The sequence below is a fragment of the Staurois parvus genome, unplaced genomic scaffold (genome assembly GCF_062004578.1).
Source record: "Staurois parvus isolate SC_StPar_1 unplaced genomic scaffold, SC_StPar_1.0 ptg000013l, whole genome shotgun sequence".
Taxonomy (NCBI): Eukaryota; Metazoa; Chordata; class Amphibia; order Anura; family Ranidae; genus Staurois; species Staurois parvus.
Window position 1 is genome coordinate 13,553,364 of NW_028317809.1, and position 27,635 is coordinate 13,580,998.

The following is a 27,635-nucleotide window of genomic DNA, read 5'->3' on the forward strand; positions in this document are numbered from 1 at the left end:
ATACAGGATGGGACAAGCCTTTTCTTGACTAATATCTGTAGATTGTTTATGAATTTTGTATGGGAAATCTTCTGTAATCCTTGTATAATCTTTCTTCAATCAGCCTTTACAAAATTGATAGTCTGACATTTTACCTGCGATTGTGCAATATATCATTTCATTTATACCTTTCTGCTTCAAATTTAAAGGGTAACATCACTATAGCAAATATAAAAATAATATAGCAAATACAATAGCTACACACACCATATTGTAATTTGATATTATTAAAGCTTACCTTTCCATTTCTATCTGCAGTGATGTCATTTTCTGTAATATTCAATGCAATATAGAAACCTGAAGGTGTTCTGTACAGAATTGGTGCATAGGATGCTAGTAAAAATGTAATTTTCTGCTTGTGTTGTCAGCTCACTAATTTTGCCAGACGTCTACGCTAAAATTCAAATCAGATTTTAGGCATCCTCTGCAACAGGAATGTCATTTTTGGTGAGATACTCCCTTAAAGGCTTAACCTCCCTAGCGGTCTGATTATGTCAGTATTTCTGTGCTCAAAGTGGTACATTGTTTTCAATGGAAATATGTTGTTTTTTTATTGTAGGCCTGTAATTCTTAAGAATAACTCACTGAAATCTGTCCGAACAAGAGTCTAGTAAACATCCCGGGTATTATAAAGTTTGAAACAGGAAATCATAACTTATAATATAATAAAAAATCATAAAAAATAATAATAATAAATTTAATTCAATAATATAATCAAACCAAAAACACTGAAATTTGAAATAGAGCACCAAGTTCACACATCACTGAGCTTAGTCACAAAATCGTTTTCAGTGTCTGATGACGAATTTCCCCACAAATCATTACCACTCAATTCTGCAAGTGGTTCTAATTTACTATCGCTGTTCTCTAGCTGGTCTAAAACCGCTTTTGACCTAAAGGGACGTTTTTTGGATGCCATAGACATTTCTCAGTTTTCAGGCAGAAAGAACAGTAAGAATTTAGGCAGGGCACAGGACAAAACACTCGGGACAAAATGTATGTGAAATGGTTTGATACAGTAATGGAATACTATCAGATTTTAGTGTATTTAGTGAATGTCAAATTTAAAAATTTTTGAAATTCCCTGTCGGTTCTGCCCCTCGTACATCCCAACGCTTGCAGGGAACGGAACCCGGAAGAAGAATGCCAGCATTGGCCGGAGGACATGACCGTGGACACTGCAAGGGGGACATCGCGGGAGTGCAGGACAAGGTAAGTGCTGGAGGGATCCCAGAGCAATGCTGCAGTGTAATCCTGAGTGTAGCTCGGGGTTACCGCTTATGGTACTAAAATTTAAACCTGAGCTACACTCAGGAATACCGCCAGGGAGGTTAAAGTAACTAATAAAAGGATGTAATCCCTTTTATTATTATTATACAGGATTTATATAGCGCCAACAGTTTGCGCAGCGCTTTACGAAATGAAGGTAGACATTACAGTTACAATACAATTTGGTACAAGAGGAAACAGAGGGCCTTTATTTGCTCATATTGTTTGGTAAATTATATTAGCTAGTTGCATTCTCCCATCATATGTATGCTGATTGGTCTACACCTGTTAAATACTGTCTGTCAATTATTCCATCCAGTCGGCCTCTGTTCTTTGTGTACAGATTTTAACCATAACTCTGTTTTTAGCGCAACAAGTAAAAAGTAACACAGCCCTGCAATTGTATAAATTTAAAAAAGCTTTCAAGCCAGTATACACTTTTACTCAGATACTGTTTTGCAGAAGGTCTGCTCCTCCACGAGATGTCGCACTTCTTCAGGGTTGAATGATGCTTACTGTCACTTCCTCTGATCCCAGGCTGTCATGGCTGACCCGCTAAACTGTGTCGTGATGCTGGCCTGAGCTCAGAACACTAGTACACTTAAAGGTGCCCACACATCAATATGCAAGCATCATTCAGAGTAGCACTAATGACTGCCTGTTGCTGGAGGAGAAAAGGAAAGACCTGTGACATCCCTCAACTAGCCAGAAGACTCTTGGGAAAAGGTATCTAAAATGTAATTTTAAAAATAAAATTGCTTGGGATGGCAATGTGTGGGGGTTAGTTAAAGCTGGAGTTCTGCTTCAGTTATATGATCTTTGAGCCCTTCTGCAAAGTATTACATGATGCCAAGTACATTTACATGAAAATGAACATAAACTAATATTGGTTGTTATAATAAATGACCAGGCAAGCACTCATTTTCAAGTTGAAGTAAGAGTCTGTCTTATTATTAATATTATACAGGATTTATATAGCGCCAATAGTTTGCTCAGTGCTTTACAATATAACGGGAGACAATACAGCAACAATACAGTTCAATACAAGAGGGTTAGGAGGGCCCTGCTCCTTGGAGTTTACGTGCTAATACTTAAGGGATAAGTTAACCTTTAAAAAAAAAAAAATGCACTTTTTTTGCAGGTAAAAAATTATGCATTTACTATTTTTTTTGTTCTTAGGAGCCTGTACAGCGTTGCACCCGTGGTCAGCAGATCATGTGTGTAATGTCAGGCTCCTGCAGACTGTCAGTGTAGCCATCTGCCCGTACCTCCTATATGGACAGGCAGTTACTGAATGACAGGAAGAATCAATAACTACGAGGATGCTCACCAGTGCCCTCGTAGTTCATTGAGAACTACAAGCCGTCTACCGCAAAGGCTGTCGGTACCTGTAATTTATTCATTCACAGAACTCGTGAATGAATGATGCAGCCATGTGGTTGGAGCCCCACACAGCCTTGATCTTTTTTTTTAATTGTTCTAGCGGGTGCAAGGAGAAGATCCCCGGCCCACTGTCACAGGAAGGGGGGTTCAAGGGGAGAGCTGAAGGAGTGGAAACAAGTTACATGTTCCACCCTAAAAATGGTTCCTGAAGGTGAATTTATCCTTGAATGCCCCCACCCCTTGAGTGCATCCTACCTGGTGAAAAAATTCCCTTTATTCCCATTCCAGCAGTCTTAACTGAATAGTCATGAGTAGAGTCACACAGCATTCTTGTCATGTCCACTTCATCCCATGCATGCATGCAGCTTCAGTCCCAGAAGCTGTTTTCAGATGGATGGCCGCTGCTATAAAACATTATAAAAGAAGCAAATACACCTATATTTGCATTCAATGTCCTGCCATTCTCATGCTCTGTGTTAGGAGAGCATTATAACAATATACATACATACTGATCCTGTTAATGATACTCATACAAAGTCTGGAAAGTCCCATCTGACTTAAAAGCACTGCTGATGTTTATTTTGCAGAATAAGCATTATAAAATACCTTCACCAGAGGCCTTTAGTCATATATCTGTCAAAAATACACATATCTTTATGATTAATGGCCAGTGTGTTAAAGAGCTCATTTAAAGGGAAACATGAGAAGACTTAAGCTTGTGATACACAAAATGAATTTTGGCCAGGTCCTGTTGAAGCAAGCAAAAATCTAGTGATGGTGGCCTTGTCAGCATCCTCTCGCCCAACATCCTTTGATCTGAAAATGAAAGGAGCTGGGCAGAAAATTGTTGCTTGAACCGGGCTGCATCCAATCAGATGCAGCCAATGTTCTGGTATTCTGATAGACATGGCTGTCAGAATACAATAGCTGTCAGTTCCCCCATTAAGTTAAACACGGATGAGAGAAATCATACAGTGCATGGCCAGCTTTATACAGGTATTAATAGCACTACTATTATGACAATATAATGCACATGCAGGGCCATGCTGCCCATAAAGCCAATTGAGACAGCTGCCTTAAGTGTAGTGTTGTCATCCCCAGATTTGAGAGGTTCCATGTTGATTCAATATAGGATGCAGTTTGTCCCGTGATGCCTGCTTAGCCAATGCACACAAAGCCTGTAAGCCATCCAATTCCCCATCCCACCATCCCACCAGAGGCCAATCAAAGTGGCTCTGTGCCTTGTGATGGCCAATCACAGCAATCATAATTGTAAACACAGATTGTGTTTATCTTTGAGAGCCTTATCCTTCCTCACTCTTCACAGAGCCTCACTCTTCCTCCTATGCCAGCACTTCTTCACAGATTTAAGTAACAAGTAACAGATTTAAGATTTAAGTAACACTGCTTCCTCCGACCATGAACAAAAATGGGGACATACCGACGACCAATGTAAAGTGACACAGACACTAAACACCATTATAAGGGGCACATACACTGACCACCAATGATGGGGGCACAGACATTGACCACCAATGTATGGGGGCACAGATATTGACCACCAGTGTATGGAGGCACAGACACTGACTGCCAATGTAAGGAAGTACAGACGATGACCCATTAACCACTAGTGCCAGGCACTTTTTCCCTCATGCTGACCACCAATACCTGGTATTTTTTCCTCCCCCGACCACCAACACTAGGAATTTTTTCCAATCCCGACCACCAACACTAGGCATTTTTTCCTCCCCCAACCACCGATGCTAGACATTTTACCTTGACAACTGACGCTCACATCACTGAAGAGGCAGTGGCCAAGTAGGGAGCTCAGAGCCTGTTTTTATGTTGTCTATGTATTCTACTCCTGATCAAAGGTGTAGTCAGTGGGAAGATAAAACACAAAGACTAATCAGTGCATGGAGAAAAATGAATGGCCCCACCAGAACTGTGATTCAGTGCACTGCAGCATGTCAGCATGTAGTAAAACATTAAAACTGGTTCATGCCTGATTTTTGCTTCACTGTGGGGCATTTTCAGCATTAACGCTGTGCATGTTAATGTCCTTCACAAGCATGAATAGATAAGTTACACTATCCAAGTTAGTGGTCACTGAGTGTCTTCACACTCTTTAAAAGCACTGATGGTCAGTGGATTTTTTTCCACCCCCTCCTTTAAACCATTGAGGGTTAGTGGTAGTTGGCACCAGGGGGCTCCAACTTTCAAACTTGTCCATTTCAGTCAATGTGACCATAACAAAAAGCCAAACAGCGTTATTAAATGATGCCGAACTCCACTCAACTGGTGATATCCCATGGGTGGAGTTAAGGAGGCAGAGTTCTGCTGCTGAAATGCAGTAGCAAGCCATTGACATCTAGTAAAGATTGCCAGCTCTTGGAATAAAGGGAGCATTGCTTTTACCCACTAAATTATGAAGGAAAGAAAAAGGAAGAGGAATGGGTGCTAAAGAATCAAATAAAGTCCACCCTCCCTCCTCAGCCAATCAGGTCTGACAAAGAAGCCGAAGCTTTGATATGCATTACTGCCCCTTTACGGAGTGACGTCTCCTCGGTGTCATCACTTCCCGTACCACTCCATATTTGCGTTCCACACTGGTTCCAGCGGCATTCGGCTACCTACTGCTGCTCCTGTCTGGACTTGGACGATAATTCCATCTACAGATCACCTTGGGGACCTTCCTACATGATTTTATATGCCTAATCTCATCTGCTTTATAGTGAGTTCCCAATTTGCTTCTTTTTAATAAACAAAACTGTTTTATACTGCACTTAGTCTGGTGCCCCTCTGTGTTCCTTTCTTATTGCTTTTACCCACTGCCTGGGGGGCATTTAAAAATCAAAAGTATAACTTGAAGCTAGGTTTATGGGAATTGGCGTTTTTGTATATTTTTTTTGTTATGTATTGTTCAGGAAAAAGATCCAATTAAAAATATTCATCCATTTAAATGTGAAAAATTGCATATACATTTTTCATGTTTATATTTCTGGGTACCAACTGGAGTATTAGGCTTCATTTCATGTATTTACCAAGCTACAGTAACCTGTAATTGATTTTCTGGAAAGAAACATGTTTACAAAGCTCAGTTGTTAAAGCTGCAAACACAACTTTCCTTACCTGCCTGTTCCGTTCTGTTCAGACAGGCCAAAATTAGTCTCAGAGTCAGAGAGTCATAGTCTGAATGCAAACTTATTCTGTTGTGTTCTCTTGAGAGCTAGATAATGCTTATTCACAAAAAAAAATTCCTTTTTAAAAGATATCTGTGTAGAGATAAATATACTGTACACACTGCCGTTGCTCCTCTTCAAAATGCTAATTACCTGGCTGTTTCTGTACTTTTTGAATCCCTGATCCAGAATAAGCATGCATCAACTTTGCTAAAGCCCCTTTCACGTGGCCATTCCGATAAGGTCTACCTAACTGTTTTTCTGGAGGACCTGATTAGAAGGTCCATTCATCATTATGGACAGGACTTGTGTCCATTTACACCTATGTCCAATTGGGTCTGCTAAAAGAAGGGGATCCATCCTTCTGTGTTTAGGTGGAGTGAATTGAAGAGTAGTTGGCAGTTGGGTGTAAACGGACAGCAGAGTCTATTTATTGCTGGCCGCCCATAGAGCATCACGTGCTCTTTCCATGTGCACTCTGCAGAAACTGAGCAGACATGGATGTGTCATCTACCTACTCTGTTCTGATCAGCAGGATATCTGTGAGCTGAACCCCTGCTAATTGGAATGGAATCCGCCCCATCTGAAAGGAGCCTTAGATTGAAGTGAGGATTCTTAAATACCATACTTGTTTTAGAACAGTAAAAAATACTTCACATCGGTAGTAACAAATAACATGACTACCAGGCAATTAGCAGTTAGCATTATTAGCTCTATATTTGTCTCAGTACAGGCTTCCTTTGAGATTAACTGAAGGCAGTTTCTTACACTAAGAAATGCCTTACTAGGCTTGTCCTGGGTTTTCATGGTGGTTTTGTTAATGCATTTTTACATTTAAATGCTCTTGAACTGCAACAGATACTCTTTATGTTCTACTTAAAATCTGTTCTTCTTTCAACACGTACATACCTAAGCTCTAAATGATGGCAAATTGCATTCACAAAAGTTGTTGAAATCCCATATTTTTCATACCCAATAGCTGCACACTCTATCTTGCAATTATCTTAACTATAAAGCTTCAGAAATTCTGACCTGTCAGTTAGAAACAAACTGTTCACTGCTATAGAAATAAACTCTATTCTAGCAATTCATTGCCTCAACATGCTCTCCTGACACTTACTAAATGTAAGCAGTGTACAATTAGCTTCAATCTTTTATACAAAAGCCTCGCAGCACTTGTATTTATACAGCAGCTATCCATCATTCAACAGTCAGAAAGCAGCATGATGTTAAACATTCATATTTTATCTCTGTGCAAGCTTTCTGCCTTGACATGCAGCAGATTCTTTGCTTGGTCAAAATTAGTACAGAGTAAGTCCTAGCCTACATGGACTCCATGGATTCAACATGCCCATCCTGCTATATCAATAGATAATATAATTTTGCTATAATCCTGGAGGCTCCATAATCCAGACTCTTGACATTCTCCTTTCAATCCTTTCTAGTTTCCCCCCCCAGCCCCCTTTTTATTTTGTTCTTCTATTTCACTGGCTCTTCCGCAGGGATGACTTATGATAAGATCCATATTTTTTGGTTCGACTACATATATGGTGTGCATTTTAAACTTCATTATCTTTTTTGAAGTTGTGGCCTGTCCCGCAACAGGCATATAGCTTCTCTCTCGCCCTTACGCTGATTTATCAACCTGATATGGTTAATGTTCTTGTTCTCTCTTTTTTGACATGTAAATTACTTGTCTCCATTTCCGGATATGTTTATTCAGTGCATGACCGCCATTGACTGTTACTGTTAATTGTTAATTCTTTGATAGTACACATTTAATATTATTTATTTTAGGTACTTATATAGCGCTGTCAATTTACGCAGCGCTTTACATATGTATATATTGTACATTCACATCAGTCCCTAACCCTCAAGGGATGTACAATCTAAGGTCCCTAACTTACATTCATACATACTAGGGACAATTTGGTTAGGAATCAATTAACCTACCAGCATGTCTCTGGAGTGTGGTAGGAAACTGGAGTATTTGGAGGAAACCCAGGCAGGCACAGGGAGAACATAAAAACTACAGGCAGGTGGTGATGTGATTGGAATTTGAACCAACGACTCTAGTACTGCTAGGCAGAAGTGCTAACCATTTAGCCACTGTGCTGCCTGGTTCCATTTGTATCTTCTAAATTTAAAACTATTCAATAGAAATTTATTGAAAGGAAAAATATGCAAGCTACATTAACATTTTGTCATGGTCCCTGTAATTTAAAAATTCTTTTGGAAAGAAATTAAGTTTTTTGATGCCGATGTGAAAAAAATGGTTTCTGAAAGGTTCAATTGTTGCTCCTGGTGTCCCAGTTTGAATTTTTCTGGATAAATGGTTCCATTTGTCAAAAATGTGTGAGAGCAATGATTTTAGAAATTGGCTATTGGTAATGAAAGTTATAATTTTATGGTTTGAAAGGTTTATGTTTTAAAGAGTTCTTCCTCTGTCACTGACAATGTGGAAGACGTCTTCAGCAGCAAAGGCCCACCATAGATCGTCTTGGTTCCACTGCCTAAAGTGCCTTACTTTAGTTGCTGAAAAAGGGTACCCAACCAGAAATTCCTTTATAGGACACACTTGTCATATGTGGATGAACGACAAGAAAGGCCATAGCTACTACATTGGACCTTTAGTTTTTCTACTTAGCTTCCTGATTTGCCCCAGCAGCCCTGCAAAGATAGAATTTACAGTTATTGGAAGCATCTCATTAACATAACATTTCACCACACTCTCATGGCTGCTTCAGAAGGAAAAGTGTTTATATATGGACTTATTTCCATGGACTCACTACAAGCATTGATGTATATTATGCTTTAAGTTTTTTTTGACACACTATTTTTCACTTTGATTTATTATTCATTCATTAAGTGTATGTGTTGGTATGGTTACACTGGTTCAATTACAGTGAGATGCAGTGAGGTTGTATTGAGTTCATTGTCGCATTACATGCGTTGCAGTCAGTCAATTTTTTGTTAGTTTGTGCTACACTTTATATGTTGATCAGATGCTTCCAGTAAATGTAAATTCTATTTTTGCAGGGCTGCTGGGGCAAATCAGGAAGTCAAGTAGAAAAAGTAAAGGTTCAATGTAGTAGCTATGGGCTTTCTTTCATCCACGCAAGCAGCTTGTCTCACACCTTTTCATGTGTTGTATTATTGGAAGCATCTGTTTCTTTTATCTTCATCCAGTAATCCTTGTACTACTTATCTACTACAACCAATAACCACCCTGCACTGTTAATTGTATTTGTCTGCAGCACCCTTAGATACGGTCACCTGGAAACAGCAGCACCTCTCTGTTATTGCTCCTCTTTTTCCACGTCTAGTATCCCCCTATACTGCTACTCTTGTCCATCTTAAGCCTTCCACCTCCATCCTGCTTCTCTCATTCCCCCCAGTAGCCCTTTGCACTGCTTCACTTTTTTTTATTCTTCTTAGCTGCCTGCAGCCCCCCTCTGTACTGCTCCTCTTGCCCACCATCATTTACATCCCTGTACTGCTCCTCTCGTCACATCCCGTGCCTCTTTTTTCTTGTTGCTCTTGTCCATCTTTATGTACCCTAACCCTATTCTGCTTCTCTCATCCTCCTGCAGCACTATTATGTACTATTCATCTCTCATACAGATTTTGTCTTTTAACTGCAGCAACCATGCTCTGTTCCTTTTATCTCCATACAGCACTCTTTTGTGCCATTGTGCTAGTCCAGCTTCAGCACCACTTTGTACTTCTCCTCTTGCACTGCTCATCTCATCCACCTTCAGCACCCCTCTGTACTTCTCCTCTTGTACTGCTCATCTCATCCACCTTCAGCACCCCTCTGTACTGCTCCTCTAGTACTGCTCATCTCATCCACCTTCAGCACCCCTCTGTACTTCTCCTCTTGTACTGTTCATCTCATCCACCTTCAGCACCCCTCTGTACTTCTCCTCTTGTACTGCTCATCTCATCCACCTTCAGCACCCCTCTGTACTTCTCCTCTTGTACTGTTCATCTCATCCACCTTCAGCACCCCTCTGTACTTCTCTTGTACTGCTCATCTCATCCACCTTCAGCACCCCTCTGTACTGCTCCTCTAGTACTGCTCATCTCATCCACCTTCAGCACCCCTCTGTACTTCTCCTCTTGTACTGTTCATCTCATCCACCTTCAGCACCCCTCTGTACTTTTCCTCTTGTACTGCTCATCTCATCCACCTTCAGCACCCCTCTGTACTGCTCCTCTAGTACTGCTCATCTCATCCACCTTCAGCACCCCTCTGTACCACTCCTCTTGTACTGCTCATCTCATCCACCCGCAGCACCCCTCTGTACTGCTCCTCTTGTACTGCTCATCTCATCCACCTTCAGCACCCCTCTGTACTTCTCCTCTTGTACTGTTCATCTCATCCACCTTCAGCACCCCTCTGTACTTTTCCTCTTGTACTGCTCATCTCATCCACCTTCAGCACCCCTCTGTACTGCTCCTCTAGTACTGCTCATCTCATCCACCTTCAGCACCCCTCTGTACTACTCCTCTTGTACTGCTCATCTCATCCACCCGCAGCACCCCTCTGTACTGCTCCTCTTGTACTGCTCATCTCATCCACCTTCAGCACCCCTCTGTACTACTCCTCTTGTACTGCTCATCTCATCCACCCGCAGCACCCCTCTGTACTTCTCCTCTTGCACTGCTCATCTCATCCACCTTCAGCACCCCTCTGTACTTCTCCTCTTGTACTGCTCATCTCATCCACCTTCAGCACCCCTCTGTACTTCTCCTCTTGTACTGTTCATCTCATCCACCTTCAGCACCCCTCTGTACTGCTCCTCTTGTACTGCTCATCTCATCCACCTTCAGCACCCCACTGTACTTCTCCTCTTGTACTGTTCATCTCATCCACCTTCAGCACCCCTCTGTACTGCTCCTCTAGTACTGCTCATCTCATCCACCTTCAGCACCCCTCTGTACTTCTCCTCTTGTACTGTTCATCTCATCCACCTTCAGCACCCCTCTGTACTTTTCCTCTTGTACTGCTCATCTCATCCACCTTCAGCACCCCTCTGTACTGCTCCTTTAGTACTGCTCATCTCATCCACCTTCAGCACCCCTCTGTACTACTCCTCTTGTACTGCTCATCTCATCCACCCGCAGCACCCCTCTGTACTGCTCCTCTTGTACTGCTCATCTCATCCACCTTCAGCACCCCTCTGTACAGGCTTCTCTTGTACTGCTCATCTCATCCACCTTCAGCACCACTCTGTACTTCTCCTCTTGTACTGCTCATCTCATCCACCTTCAGCACCCCTCTGTACTGCTCCTCTAGTACTGCTCATCTCATCCACCTTCAGCACCCCTCTGTACTTCTCCTCTTGTACTGTTCATCTCATCCACCTTCAGCACCCCTCTGAACTGCTCCTCTTGTACTGCTCATTTCATCCACCTTCAGCACCCCTCTGTACTGCTCCTCTTATACTGCTCATCTCATCCACCTTCAGCACCCCTCTGTACTGCTCATCTTGTACTGCTCATCTCATCCACCTTCAGCACCCCTCTGTACTGTTCATCTCATCCACCTTCAGCACCCCTCTGTACTGCTCCTCTAGTACTGCTCATCTCATCCACCTTCAGCACCCCTCTGTACTTCTCCTCTTGTACTGTTCATCTCATCCACCTTCAGCACCCCACTGAACTGCTCCTCTTGTACTGCTCATTTCATCCACCTTCAGCACCCCTCTGTACTGCTCCTCTTATACTGCTCATCTCATCCACCTTCAGCACCCCTCTGTACTGCTCCTCTTGTACTGCTCATCTCATCCACCTTCAGCACCCCTCTGTACTGTTCATCTCATCCACCTTCAGCACCCCTCTGAACTGCTCCTCTTGTACTGCTCATTGCATCCACCTTCAGCACCCCTCTGTACTGCTCCTCTTGTACTGCTCATTTCATTCACCTTCATCACCCCTCTGTACTGCTCCTCTTATACTGCTCATCTCATCCACCTTCAGCACCCCTCTGTACTGCTCCTTTTGTACTGCTCATCTCATCCACCTTCAGCACCCCTCTGTACTGCTCATCTTGTACTGCTCATCTCATCCACCTTCAGCACCACTCTGTACTGCTCCTCTTATACTGCTCATCTTATCCACCTTCAGCACCCCTCTGTACTGCTCCTCTTCTTCTGCTCATCTCATCCACCTTCAGCAACCCTCTGTACTGCTCCTCTTGTACTGCTCATCTCATCCACGTTCAGCACCCCTCTGTACTGCTCCTCTTGTACTGCTCATCTCATCCACCTTCAGCACCACTCTGTACTGCTCCTCTTATACTGCTCATCTCATCCACCTTCAGCACCCCTCTATACTGCTCCTCTAGTACTGCTCATCTCATCCACCTTCAGCACCCCTCTGTACTTCTCCTCTTGTACTGTTCATCTCATCCACCTTCAGCACCCCTCTGTACTTCTCCTCTTGTACTGCTCATCTCATCCACCTTCAGCACCCCTCTGTACTGCTCCTCTAGTACTGCTCATCTCATCCACCTTCAGCACCCCTCTGTACTGCTCCTCTTGTACTGTTCATCTCATCCACCTTCAGCACCCCTCTGTACTTTTCCTCTTGTACTGCTCATCTCATCCACCTTCAGCACCCCTCTGTACTGCTCCTCTAGTACTGCTCATCTCATCCACCTTCAGCACCCCTCTGTACTACTCCTCTTGTACTGCTCATCTCATCCACCCGCAGCACCCCTCTGTACTGCTCCTCTTGTACTGCTCATCTCATCCACCTTCAGCACCCCTCTGTACTACTCCTCTTGTACTGCTCATCTCATCCACCCGCAGCACCCCTCTGTACTTCTCCTCTTGCACTGCTCATCTCATCCACCTTCAGCACCCCTCTGTACTTCTCCTCTTGTACTGCTCATCTCATCCACCTTCAGCACCCCTCTGTACTTCTCCTCTTGTACTGTTCATCTCATCCACCTTCAGCACCACTCTGTACTGCTCCTCTTGTACTGCTCATCTCATCCACCTTCAGCACCCCACTGTACTTCTCCTCTTGTACTGTTCATCTCATCCACCTTCAGCACCCCTCTGTACTGCTCCTCTAGTACTGCTCATCTCATCCACCTTCAGCACCCCTCTGTACTTCTCCTCTTGTACTGTTCATCTCATCCACCTTCAGCACCCCTCTGTACTTTTCCTCTTGTACTGCTCATCTCATCCACCTTCAGCACCCCTCTGTACTGCTCCTTTAGTACTGCTCATCTCATCCACCTTCAGCACCCCTCTGTACTACTCCTCTTGTACTGCTCATCTCATCCACCCGCAGCACCCCTCTGTACTGCTCCTCTTGTACTGCTCATCTCATCCACCTTCAGCACCCCTCTGTACAGGCTTCTCTTGTACTGCTCATCTCATCCACCTTCAGCACCACTCTGTACTTCTCCTCTTGTACTGCTCATCTCATCCACCTTCAGCACCCCTCTGTACTGCTCCTCTAGTACTGCTCATCTCATCCACCTTCAGCACCCCTCTGTACTTCTCCTCTTGTACTGTTCATCTCATCCACCTTCAGCACCCCTCTGAACTGCTCCTCTTGTACTGCTCATTTCATCCACCTTCAGCACCCCTCTGTACTGCTCCTCTTATACTGCTCATCTCATCCACCTTCAGCACCCCTCTGTACTGCTCATCTTGTACTGCTCATCTCATCCACCTTCAGCACCCCTCTGTACTGTTCATCTCATCCACCTTCAGCACCCCTCTGTACTGCTCCTCTAGTACTGCTCATCTCATCCACCTTCAGCACCCCTCTGTACTTCTCCTCTTGTACTGTTCATCTCATCCACCTTCAGCACCCCACTGAACTGCTCCTCTTGTACTGCTCATTTCATCCACCTTCAGCACCCCTCTGTACTGCTCCTCTTATACTGCTCATCTCATCCACCTTCAGCACCCCTCTGTACTGCTCCTCTTGTACTGCTCATCTCATCCACCTTCAGCACCCCTCTGTACTGTTCATCTCATCCACCTTCAGCACCCCTCTGAACTGCTCCTCTTGTACTGCTCATTGCATCCACCTTCAGCACCCCTCTGTACTGCTCCTCTTGTACTGCTCATTTCATTCACCTTCATCACCCCTCTGTACTGCTCCTCTTATACTGCTCATCTCATCCACCTTCAGCACCCCTCTGTACTGCTCCTTTTGTACTGCTCATCTCATCCACCTTCAGCACCACTCTGTACTGCTCCTCTTATACTGCTCATCTTATCCACCTTCAGCACCCCTCTGTACTGCTCCTCTTCTTCTGCTCATCTCATCCACCTTCAGCAACCCTCTGTACTGCTCCTCTTGTACTGCTCATCTCATCCACGTTCAGCACCCCTCTGTACTGCTCCTCTTGTACTGCTCATCTCATCCACCTTCAGCACCACTCTGTACTGCTCCTCTTATACTGCTCATCTCATCCACCTTCAGCACCCCTCTATACTGCTCCTCTAGTACTGCTCATCTCATCCACCTTCAGCACCCCTCTGTACTTCTCCTCTTGTACTGTTCATCTCATCCACCTTCAGCACCCCTCTGTACTTCTCCTCTTGTACTGCTCATCTCATCCACCTTCAGCACCCCTCTGTACTGCTCCTCTAGTACTGCTCATCTCATCCACCTTCAGCACCCCTCTGTACTTCTCCTCTTGTACTGTTCATCTCATCCACCTTCAGCACCCCTCTGTACTTCTCCTCTTGTACTGCTCATCTCATCCACCTTCAGCACCCCTCTGTACTGCTCCTCTAGTACTGCTCATCTCATCCACCTTCAGCACCCCTCTGTACTACCCCTCTTGTACTGCTCATCTCATCCACCCGCAGCACCCCTCTGTACTGCTCCTCTTGTACTGCTCATCTCATCCACCTTCAGCACCCCTCTGTACAGGCTCCTCTTGTACTGCTCATCTCATCCACCTTCAGCACCCCTCTGTACTGTTCATCTCATCCACCTTCAGCACCCCTCTGAACTGCTCCTCTTGTACTGCTCATTTCATCCACCTTCAGCACCCCTCTGTACTGCTCCTCTTATACTGCTCATCTCATCCACCTTCAGCACCCCTCTGTACTGCTCATCTTGTACTGCTCATCTCATCCACCTTCAGCACCCCTCTGTACTGTTGATCTCATCCACCTTCAGCACCCCTCTGAACTGCTCCTCTTGTACTGCTCATTGCATCCACCTTCAGCACCCCTCTGTACTGCTCCTCTTGTACTGCTCATTTCATCCACCTTCAGCACCCCTCTGTACTGCTCATCTTGTACTGCTCATCTCATCCACCTTCAGCACCACTCTGTACTGCTCCTCTTATACTGCTCATCTTATCCACCTTCAGCACCCCTCTGTACTGCTCCTCTTCTTCTGCTCATCTCATCCACCTTCAGCAACCTTCTGTACTGCTCCTCTTGTACTGCTCATCTCATCCACGTTCAGCACCCCTCTGTACTGCTCCTCTTGTACTGCTCATCTCATCCACCTTCAGCACCACTCTGTACTGCTCCTCTTATACTGCTCATCTCATCCACCTTCAGCACCCCTCTATACTGCTCCTCTAGTACTGCTCATCTCATCCACCTTCAGCACCCCTCTGTACTACTCCTCTTGTACTGCTCATCTCATCCACCCGCAGCACCCCTCTGTACTGCTCCTCTTGTACTGCTCATCTCATCCACCTTCAGCACCCCTCTGTACTGCTCCTCTTGTACTGCTCATCTCATCCACCTTCAGCACCCCTCTGTACTGTTCATCTCATCCATCTTCAGCACCCCTCTGTACTGCTCCTCTTGTACTGCTCATCTCATCCACCTTCAGCACCCCTCTGTACTGCTCCTCTTGTACTGCTCATCTCATCCACCTTCAGCAACCCTCTGTACTGCTCCTCTTGTACTGCTCATCTCATCCACCTTCAGCACCCCTCTGTACTGCTCCTCTTATACTGCTCATCTCATCCACCTTCAGCACCCCTCTGTACTGCTTCTCTTATACTGCTCATCTCATCCACCTTCAGCACTCCTCTGTACTTTCATCTCACCCACCTTCAGCACCCCTCTGAAGTGCTCCTCTTGTACTGCTCATTGCATCCACCTTCAGCACCCCTCTGTACTGCTCCTCCTGTACTGCTCATCTCATCCACCTTCAGCACCCCTCTGTACTGCTCCTCTTGTACTGCTCATCTCATCCACCTTCAGCACCCCTCTGTACTACTCATCCCATCCACCTACAGCAACCCACTGTACTGTTCCTCTTGTTAAACTCCCCCTGTCTTCTTTCTCCTCTCTGCCTCTGGCTCCCCATTACAACTACTGAGTCAACCACCAGTGCCTTCATATATTGCTTGTCTTATTCACCTGAAGCTTCCCCTTCTGTTCTGCTCCTCTTGCCTGCTTCTATACTGCTCCTCCTTCAGTGTCCCCTGTACTGCTGTCCTCCTCCTTTCTAAAAAATCCTGTAAGGGAGTAAATGGCATAAAAACCAAAAGCCAAATGACAGCAAGAGATGGTATAATGGAAAACATTTTAGGCAGGGGTGTCAAACTCAGTTTCATAGCTGGTTGCATAAGCATTATGGTTGCCCTTTACTGTATCTGTAGGACTATATAAATGTATCTACTCCTGGTGTTCTGTCTGAGCAGTCTCCAATAAAGTTTCTTAAAGTGAATGATACCAGCGATGCGCGACCCTTCTTTCGACTGGCATAGAAATGTATTATTCTCATAATAATTATAGGCATATATTCGGAGTACCCTCCCCCCCTTACATTAGATGTCACGCTCTATTCTCTTTCCCACTATCCATGAGGTAAGGTGGCTCAATACTATATATATATATATATATATATACAGTGGGGATCGAAAGTTTGGGCACCCCAGCTAAAAATTTGTATTAATGTGCATAAAGAAGCCAAGGAAAAGTCTGCAAAAGTTTGGGCACCCTGCAGAATTTATAGCATGCACTGCCCCCTTTGCCAAGCTGAGACCTGCCAGTGTCATGGATTGTTCTCAATCATCGTCTGGGAAGACCAGATGATGTCAATCTCAAAGGTTTTAAATGCCCAGACTCATCTGACCTTGCCCCAACAATCAGCACCATGGGTTCTTCTAAGCAGTTGTCTAGAAAACTGAAACTGAAAATAGTTGATGCTCACAAAGCTGGAGAAGGCTATAAGAAGATAGCAAAGTGTTTTCAGATGTCAATATCCTCTGTTCGGAATGTAATTAAGAAATGGCAGTCATCAGGAACAGTGGAAGTTAAAGCAAGATCTGAAAGACCAAGAAAAATATCAGACAGAACAGCTTGCAGGATTGTGAGAAAAACAATTCAAAACCCACGTTTGACTGCACGATCCCTCAAGAAAGATCTGGCAGACACTGGAGTTGTGGTACACTATTCCACTATAAAGAGATACTTGTACAAATATGGTCTTCATGGAAGAGTCATCAGAAGAAAACCTCCTCACCACAAAAATCATCGTTTGAACTTTGCAAATGAACATATAGACAAGCCTGATGCATTTTGGAAACAAGTTCTGTGGACCGATGAGGTTAAAATTGAACTTTTTGGCCGGAATGAGCAAAGGTACGTTTGGAGAAGAAGGGGCACAGAATTTAATGAAAAGAACCTCTGTCCAACTGTTAAGCATGGGGTTGGATCAATCATGCTTTGGGGTTGTTTTGCAGCCAGTGGCACAGGGAACATCTCACGAGTAGAAGGAAAAATGGATTCAATAAAATTTCAGCAAATTGTGGATGGTAACTTGATGCCATCTGTGAAAAAGCTGAAGTTAAAGAGAGGATGGCTTCTACAAATGGATAATGATCCTAAACACACCTCGAAATCCACGGGGGATTACATCAAGAGGCGTAAACTGAAGGTTTTGCCATGGCCTTCACAATCTCCTGACCTCAACATAATTGAAAATCTATGGATAGACCTTAAAAGAGCAGTGCGTGACAGACAGCCCAGAAATCTCAAAGAACTGGAAGACTTTTGTAAGGAAGAATGGGCAAAGATACCTCAAACAAGAATTGAAAGACTCTTGGCTGGCTACAAAAAGCGTTTACAAGCTGTGATACTTGCCAAAGGAGGCAGTACAAGATATTAACTCTGCAGGGTGCCCAAACTTTTGCAGACGCCATTTTTTTGTTTTCTGTTATTTTGAAAGTGTAAATGATGGAAATAAAATCTAACTTTTGTTGACATATTATAAGAATGTCTAATCTGTAATTTGATGCCTTTTGGAGATTTTTCCATCTTTCCTTGGCTTCTTTATGCACATTAATACAAATTTTTAGCTGGGGTGCCCAAACTTTCAATCCCCACTGTATATATATATATATATATATAAAGTGCAGCTCTAAAATAAGTGAATGATATTATAGTGAAAATAAAGTGCAAAGTCAATCTGACATATAGCGAAAAATAAATAAATACATTGATCAGCAGAACAGTCAAGTGCAGCATATAAAAATCAAATATAAAAAATGTTCAATAAATCATTCAATAAATGTGAAACAGTAAAGTGCAGCATAAAAGTGAGAATATATAAAGTCTATAAAATATAAGTGGAGTAAGAGCTATACATTGTCTGCAAGGATATAAGTACGGCAATCACAGTGAAATATTTTGAAATGATCCAATAGGGAATCCACCACCTCTGTCAGATAGGCCAAAATGTATTCTGCTACATGTTTTTGGTAAAAAAAAATCCCAATAAGTGTATATTGATTGCTTTGTGTGAAAGGTATAGCGTCTACAAACTATGGTATAAATACTGCAATTTACGCCATTTTTTTGCTATACAGCGCTGCGCTAGTTTAACAGACAATTGCAGTTTTTGTAGCTGCTGACTTTTATTTTTTGTACAGAGTGAGTGGAACTTCGCTTTAACTGGTGTATGGGACTCTCTCACCTGATCGGTGGCTTCCAGCAAGTTCTGGCTGTCTTTCTCTCTCAGCAGATGGGGGCCCCAACAGGTTCTATGGCCTCACCTGCAGCGTTCTGTCCGGTCACTGTGTTCTGGGTTACCTGCTGGCAGACTGTCTCGCTGAACATGGTGTCATGGTGTAATATGAACCACAGAGCAAGCAATTAGATAATGCTAGCACGTTCCTTACTGATTTATGGGAAGTGTAATTTTACAATGACAGGTCCACATTGAGATATATTAAATATTTGACAGAAAAAGAATGATTTTTAAAAATTGCTTACTTTTATTAGCTTTGTCTCTCTGGCCAGCATTTACAGACTGCTAGTGGAAATTTTTCCTTTGGTTAAAATAACCCCCAAGAGCACAATATTGCAGTGTACCCACACTAAACGCTACTTTCTGGTGATCCCTTCTAAACCGTTCTCACTATTCTGAAAACGACATATTAACACATACACATGCACACATTCTAACTATATAAAAAGCTAATTATGCATTGTGACATTATTTACAGTATGTGGATTACCGATGGTAATTATAGCTTTACATGCAGAAATGTTACAGGATATAAAATGATTTGCTGATTACATTCTCACCCTCGGGGTTTGATTCATATTCAAAAATTATATTGCATATGTACCATATTTGAATGCACACTATTTATTTTTATTTATTGTGTTGTTTTTGCTGCACGGTTTTTTCATAAGGGGGATTTGCTGTTTTGAGATATAAAGATACATTTCCTATTTTGCATTTTGTTTCAAACAGAAGAACAGACTATACCAGTAGATATGCCAATTTAGAAAATGTATCTTACTTTACTGTTACAGTTTCCCTGGAGGCCCAGTTTATTATTTTTTCATATCTTTGTAAAAGGAAGCTGTTTTTTGGTTAGGTTCCCGGTTATGTGCTCTATTTGGGCTTCTGCCCTTTGCTTGGCTGCTAAGTATCACCCAGGATGGCTCTATTAAAGTTGTCCAAATTGAACTCTTTGGCCAGACTTTTATATTTTCCATATGTTTGAAAGGCATCCAAACCAACCCTGGAATTTAACAAAGTTTCCTGTAAAAGCACACTGCTTTAATGTACTCTTTAAACTACAAAGGATATATTTTCTTGCCCCTAATAGCTACCACAAATTTCTGGGCTCTGCAGGAGTTCAATGTACTCTAGTATATTTTCTCAATGTAACATTATACCTATAAACCCAATTTGTATCTGTTTATCCTTGAAAGAAGCAGCAGCACATCAGATCATTCTGAATTTATATCCCCAACATAAATTAATGTGGTTCTGTTATCATCTAAAAAACACTCTCTAATAGAATGAGCTTTTTGTTCCTTCTTATCAATTTGATCTGCTTTTTTTCCATGACATGGAGTTTTATGATCACATGGAGAGTTATGGTGTGAAATGTCGAGGAACAGACAAAATGGAGAATATCCTGGAAAACAAAAACTGGTAAAATCAAGTGATAAAAGCATAATCTTTGGCTTTTTTTCAAGTGGTATTAAACCCAAAACAAAAAAATATATTTAATATATTGCAGCTTACCAATAATTAGATGTGGTGTCTGCATTTGTTTTTATTACAGGTATTTCTGTAGCGTGTAGCGCCATCAATTTACGCAGTACTATATATATATATATATATATATATATATACTGTATATATTTACTGTACATTCACATCAGTCCCTGCCCTCAAGGAACTTACAATCTAAGGTCCCTAACTCACATGCATACATACACATACTAGGGCCAATTGAGACAGGAGCCAATTAACCTACCAGCATGTCTTTGGAGTGTGGGAGGAAGCTGGAGTACCTGGAGGAAACCCACACAGGCAGAACGTGCAAACTCCAAGCAGGTAGTGCCATGGTTGGGATTCAAACTGGAGATCCTAGTGCTGCTAGGCAGAGATGCTAGCCACTTAGTGACCGTGCTCTTTTTTAGGCTTTTTACCCTCTGTGTTCACCTGGTGATCTGTCCAGTAACACACCTCCTGTATTACAGTGCTTTCACTCTGGATGAAGGAGCACAGGGTAGTAATATCTGGAAACGTCCCTAAAAAAGTGATCAGATAACATAAACAAAAAATGTTTCATCATTATAGTGTCACAAAATAATATGGGTGACATTTGAGTATACACAGGGCAGGAGATGTAGCGAAATATATACTAATCTTTCTGTGTGTAAGTAAGCCATATAGGGCAGAGTTTGTCAGTATGGTGGTACTAAAGTAGTATTGGAATGATAAAGTCATCCATTAAGATCCCATCTGTAATAAAACGATCAGGGTAATTCAATATTATACATAGATATGGCCCAGGGGCACGAAATTGCCATAGGTAACTATAGTAAGAAAAACTGAACTATACCTGTGCCGTTAAACAGCGTATACCAACCGGAAGTTGGTCCTGAGACCACCAATATGTGAAGCTCACAAAGCCCCTTCGGCCAGCCGGGGCTAACGCCACAAACACCCGCACTGTCTAGGTGTGGTTACCTGGGGGACCACAAACACCCGCACTGTCTAGCTGTGGTTACCTGGGGGACCACAAACACCCGCACTGTCTAGCTGTGGTTACCTGTGGGACCACAAACACCTGCACTGTCTAGCTGTGGTTACCTGGGGGACCACAAACACCCGCACTGTCTAGCTGTGGTTACCTGGGGGACCACAAGCACCCGCACTGTCTAGCTGTGGTTACCTGTGGGACCACAAACACCCGCATTGTCTAGCTGTGGTTACCTGTGGGACCACAAACACCCGCACTGTCTAGCTGTGGTTACCTGGGGGACCACAAACACCCGCACTGTCTAGCTGTGGTTACCTGTGGGACCACAAACACCCGCACTGTCTAGCTGTTGTTGCCTGGGGGACCACAAACACCCGCACTGTCTAGCTGTGGTTACCTGGGGGACCACAAGCACCCGCACTGTCTAGCTGTTGTTGCCTGGGGGACCACAAACACCCGCACTGTCTAGCTGTGGTTACCTGGGGGACCGTCACCAAACTCTTTGTCCCATCAGAGCACACACCACAAATGTCCGCCTCTTTATGTGGCTTTATTGGTCTGGAACCGGTGACACTACTGTACCTCCACTTGTGGGAAGGTCATTCCAAACCTTTTATGTCGTAACAGCTGTATGTTTTATATGTTAGGAAGTCCTCTGTGGGGCTGTCCGCGGCTTGTCCAGTCCTTTTGCGATCCCCCTGTTGACTTGCCCTGGCTGTGAGGGCTACCATCCCCCTCCACAACCCCCGCTATGATGCCTGTGGATTAAGGTATATCCATAACATTTTTATGTTGAATGATGGATAACACAATATGTTATGTATAAATTTATACCAACTTTTTTCTTATGTAGTAACTCCTGAAGAAGTGATATCTTCGTGAAACATGTTGAGTCACTATGGTTATTGATACCCGATTTATGCCTCCTTATACCCTTACCGTGATACGGTATATTTATATGTATCAGTATTTTATGTATCTACGAGATTTGTAACTGCATAGAGTGTATTATCCCAATGGAGGGTTTACACTCTCTACAGATGTTTTTATGAACTACTGCACAATTGTGTATACTCAATAAAGTAACAATATTAATGAACATTGTTGCAGTGCCTATAAAGTCCATTTTCTGGCCTTCCCTCTTTGGTTGTATTTAAAATATTTCAAATATACAGCTTGTTAAAAAAAACATATTTACATATATACAAAAATTAAAATATAAATTATTATATATATAAACAAAACCAAACATGCTTACAACAGCAAATAACAGAAAAGAAAACAGTTTTTTTCTCACAATAACATGAATAGAACTGTATACAAAGAAACATAGTTTTATTATCCGGATGGAAAAACACAGCCGTACCACCACCTAAACACACCTTCAGGCTAAGAAACAGTAAAGATTTATGCCATGCATGCAGTCTTTTTCCAAAAATATGATCTTATAAATATCTAGGGGATGCAAAAGAACAGAAAGAGAAGCCATGCACCCAGAGACTGACAGACAGCAGCTATGGGGACCTGACATTCCTCTGCACCTTTGTCCAGGCCCCCGGCCGCCACCTGTCCTTCTCAAGACCCCAAATCTTCCCAAACTCACCCAGAATGTTATGCACCACAGCCTAGACAGGAAGGACTTTTTTCTGCGTGGAAACCTGACACCGTGCATTCCACGTGTAGTAACGAACTACTAAGCTAACTAGAAAAAGTGTCTCAAAATCAAAATCCCAGTGAGCTTGAAAGGCTCCATATGACCACTCTGCGTAACTCAAGCGGGAAAGGAGAGGGATACCCAGAGCCCCACCCACCCGCTTGTAGACGTCTTTATTGAAGGGGCACTAAAGCAAGAAATGGTCCATCGTCTCCTCCACCCCACCGCACTCCACTCTTGGACAACCATGGTTCTAGGCAGATCAATGCTCCAGGTTGCCCTCTTACATTTCCTCCTCCGTCACTTGCCACTGCCGAAGCATTTTCAGGCACGGGGCAACATAAGCTGGGAGCTTACCGTGTTGGACACTCACTGGCCCACCATTGTGGGCTTTTTCAGCTTCACAGAAAAGACCTAAACCCAAACTGAAAAATACCAACCCACCCAGGCGGTTCTTCTGCCAGCATACTACCAAAATTATGTTTCAAAAACATCAGAGGAAACAAAACCACTGGGTTGACCATACCTAGGCCACCTATCCACCTTGGAAGGTAGGTTACAGACCTCTTAACGAGGTTCAGGTTGACCATTGTAAGCACCCGTGTCAGTGGTAAACGGTTTAACACTCTTACCTTATATATTTGTAGGACAGCTTGTTTTGTTGAAGAACAGAATTGGTAAGCTGCAAAATAAAATTCAGTGTAGATTTCATGTACCAATCTGACTTAAAGCCCAACTCTACCTCTGAAGTAATGAAAAAAATCAATAGCTCAGCATATTTAAAATAAAAAAGCAGCTGCCACAGCATTACACCTCTTCATCACTGTCAGCCACAGACTTGCTGTTCTGCAATCTAGCACCTTTCCTCCTGCAGGGTATTCAACACTGTCATAAAGCTCACTTCCCATGAACTCAGGCAGCTATAAAAATACCCTCCTGGGAGTGCATCATCACACCAGCCTGGTAAACCTGGACAGAATGCTGCACACATGCATTTAGCATGGATTTTCTGCTGCTGCCAACACTGAAGAGCAAGGACCTGTGACATCAGCTGCTCGGTTTAAAGACAGGCATGTATATTGTAAATTAAAATTAAAAAGGCGGGCAGGGGGCTTCACGGATGAATGGGGGGTGGTCTAACTAAACATGGAGATGGATTTTAAGAAGAATGAATTCTGGTTGCTGTGGTTATTGTACTTAGTTATTAGTAAGTAAGGTCGAGTTCACCAGCTCCTGAGTTGATGCAACCTACCCAGATGCTGGTAATGTTTTGTGCAATTTCACAAGGGCAACCAACCTATATACACTTTTGCATATATTGTGGCCCCTGCGTGAGTAAACCTGTTGCTGTTATTCCTTCCTAAACCAATAGAAATTAGTATGTGTGCATATGAAATCTTCATTTCATTTTTGCAATATTAATTTGTATTAAATCATTTTTATATTGTAGGCTAAAGTCACTTAAAGAATATGTAAGCGCAACATTTCATGTTCCCGATATGTGCTTGCTTTACCATGTACTTGTATGAAAAAGTATTCTGTTCTCTTTGTATTTTTCCCTATGTTTTCCTTTGTGTGCAACCCCTGGTATTCTTACTAGTCCCTCTTCTTTCCTATTAAAAACTGACCACACTAGGCATGACAGAACAGTGCAGTCAGTTCTCCAGCTGTGCTAGGAACTCAGCCTGCTTTCCGCCAATGATCACATTTTTCCTTTTATGCAGCTGAGAAAAGAGGGAATGTGATCAGTTATTAAAAAGGGCAAAAAAGTGTCTATAATGTTATTATATCTATACACAAATGTTTTACCTCCTGCTGCTGTCAATCACAGACAGTGAGCCATTGAGGAGATAACGGGGGCATTGGCTGAGCCACGACTCTGTGTGTGAATGGACAGACAGAGCAGTGGCTCAGCAGCAAGCCTGCTTGGGTGTCCCCAGAGCAAGGTGTTTGTTCTGGGGGCACTCAACAAGAGGGAGGGGCCAGAAGTGCTGGTAGGGGACCCAAGAACAGCAGGATTGGGGCTGCTCTTTGAAAAAACACTGCACAGAGCAAGTAAGTATACCATGCTTGGTATTTTTATTTTTTTTAATTGCCTTTAACCACTTCAAGTCCGGACACTTTTACCCCCTTCCTGTCCAGGCCAATTTTCAGCTTTCAGTGCTATCACACTTTGAATGACAATTGCACGGTCATGCAACACTGTACCCACATGAATTTTTTAGCATTTTTTTTGAGACAGATACAACTTTATTTTGGTGGTATTTATACATCACTGGGATTTTTATTTTTTTGCTATATAAATGAAAAAGTCCAAAAATGTTGAAAAAAAGTGTTTTTCTTATAAAATGTAGCAAATAAATAATCTTTCTTCATAAATATTGGCCAAAATTTACTCAGTTATCTTTTTAGTAAAAAAAAAAATAACCCAAATTAGTTTATAACCAAAAATTCTAATTTTTCAAAACTTTTTTTACATTTTTATTTTATTTTTTTATATTATTTATGTGGTTTTTTTTTAACATACTGTCACCCTAGCAGTACAGTGTCACCATAGTGACACTGTACTACTTGTGGGGGGTGATGAAGATTTTTGTTTCTTTTTTTTTTTACACTGATTGCTTTTACCCCCCATAAAGGCTGTAAAAGCAATAATTTCTTCTCTCTGGCTGCATTCTTGCAGCCATTAAGAAATACTGTGAGAGCTGTGATTGTGTCACAGCTTGTCACATGGTACAAGGCTGTTGTGAATAGCCTTGTACCATGTGACCTCTGTGATCATTCATAGATTTCACTAGTAGTAAGCAATGATGTCAGAAGTGACATCTTGCTTACTACTATTCATGTGATCACTGATTGGCCAACCAGTGATCACATGTTCAGGACCTCACACAGCTCCCAGGGAGCGCGCACAGCCTGAAAATGCAGGCGCCGTTTATGAATAGCAACCCGCTCCTGCACTGCTCCCGTCCGGCTGTTTATGTACATGGGCCGGGCGGGAAGTGGTTAATATCACTTTAAGGCTACTTTCACACTAGCCTTGTTAGCAAGCTGCAGACAGTTGTTTTGGAAGCGTTTTTACCATTTCCCAAATGCCTGGGAAAATTCTTCACATTGCAGCACATAGTGCTGTTCAAACGGGAGCATTAGCGTCGCGTCACGGCAATACGGACGCCTCTGGTCGAGTCAGGAGGAGTTGAAGCCTCCTATTCAATCTATGGTGCCGTTCCGCAAATGCCAACCAGGAGTGCAGTTGCGACGCGGTTGCGGAGTGGTAACACCATTCAAACTTCATTATAGGCATTTGTGGAGTGTTTTCAACACTTGGCAAATGGCTAGCAACCGCCGCTAAACCGCGCATGCAAAGTTTGTGGAGCGTTAAAACCGCCGGACCAACGCTTGTCATACACTATAGGGGCGTTTGGCAAGAGTTGGAAAAACAGTCAAGTGTGAACGAGCCTTCACTCTTGAGAATAAAGTAGGAATTACTCAAAGCCAGGAGGCTGCTGAATTTTTGCTGGTAGGCCAATTTTCAGATTTTCACAATGGCTCCCACTGCTGTCTCAGCCAATGAGGAGGGAAAGTTCCAGGAGAACATTTGCTATCATGCACAGCGCTGGATCGAGATGGGGCTCAGGTAAAGATTGGGGGGAAAAGCTGGGGGGCTGCTGCACACAGAATTCTTTATAACTTTCATGTATAAAATGCATGAAGGTAAAACACCTTGCACCTTTACAACCCCTTTAAGGCTTCAATTACACAAACCTACCCTGACCGCCGGCCACGGGAAAACGCAAATCGCGGCAAAACCACAGCAAAATGCTCATTTTGTGTTTTCCCACGGTTGACAGTTAAAACGTTCCTATCTTGAAATCGATTTTTCCACGTTCAGGAGAGGGAGGTTTAACCTCACCTAAGCACGGCAGATCCTAAACTCTGGTAAAAGTCTATCTGTACATGGACACACAGGCTTTTATGGAGTTCAATTTAGGAGTTTTGGCAAAAAAATGTCAAAAGCTCCTAAACTCGAGTTTAGCATCTGCTGGTGTACATGAAGCCTAAAAAGGAACAGGGGAGGAAGCTGCAGCACTCAACCTGTGACTCATATCCACAGCTGCAATCTTCCCTCCAATCAGGGCTCAAAAGCTGTCGGCTCTGTGAAGACTTTAGATCTCCGCCCCCTGCTCCTAGATCAAAGAAGAAATCCTCTCCCCCTTGAGCCTGGGTTCACACTGATGTGGTGCAGAATTTGCAGCAGTTTCTGTGCAAATTCCACACCGCATCACAATCGCACCCCGTTCATGCGAACCTCTGCGAGTGTGTATGTTAAGTTAACAACACCCCGAAATTGGTCCGCAAAATGCGGTGCGATGTGCAGAATTGTATCGGATAGGTGTGAATACACATGCAATCCGATTCTAGTGTGGACCAAAAAAGGGTCCTGCACTATTTTGGTGCGGATGTACAAAATGTGTGGCTCAAATCGCACCGCACAGAATTCACATGTGATTTGCACAGGAATGCGGTGCGGTTCCTGTGCGAATCACATGCGATATGCTGCACCACATGCGATATGCTGAACCCAGGCTGAGTTTTCAGATTGATCTACAGAAGAATTAGCTGCAACTTATGTAGG

At 43.2% G+C, this 27,635-nt stretch overlaps 1 protein-coding gene across 1 annotated transcript in view; it reads right to left on the reverse strand.

Annotated features, from left to right (window-relative positions):
• The window catches only part of TMEM150C (transmembrane protein 150C), a 466,224-nt gene that overhangs the window by 361,005 nt on the left and 77,584 nt on the right, over positions 1 to 27,635 (reverse strand). Inside the window, exon 2 of the mRNA XM_089675844.1 lies at positions 23,632 to 23,681. The gene's annotated coding sequence lies outside the window, so the exon portion shown is untranslated. The remainder of the gene's footprint in view (positions 1 to 23,631; positions 23,682 to 27,635) is intronic.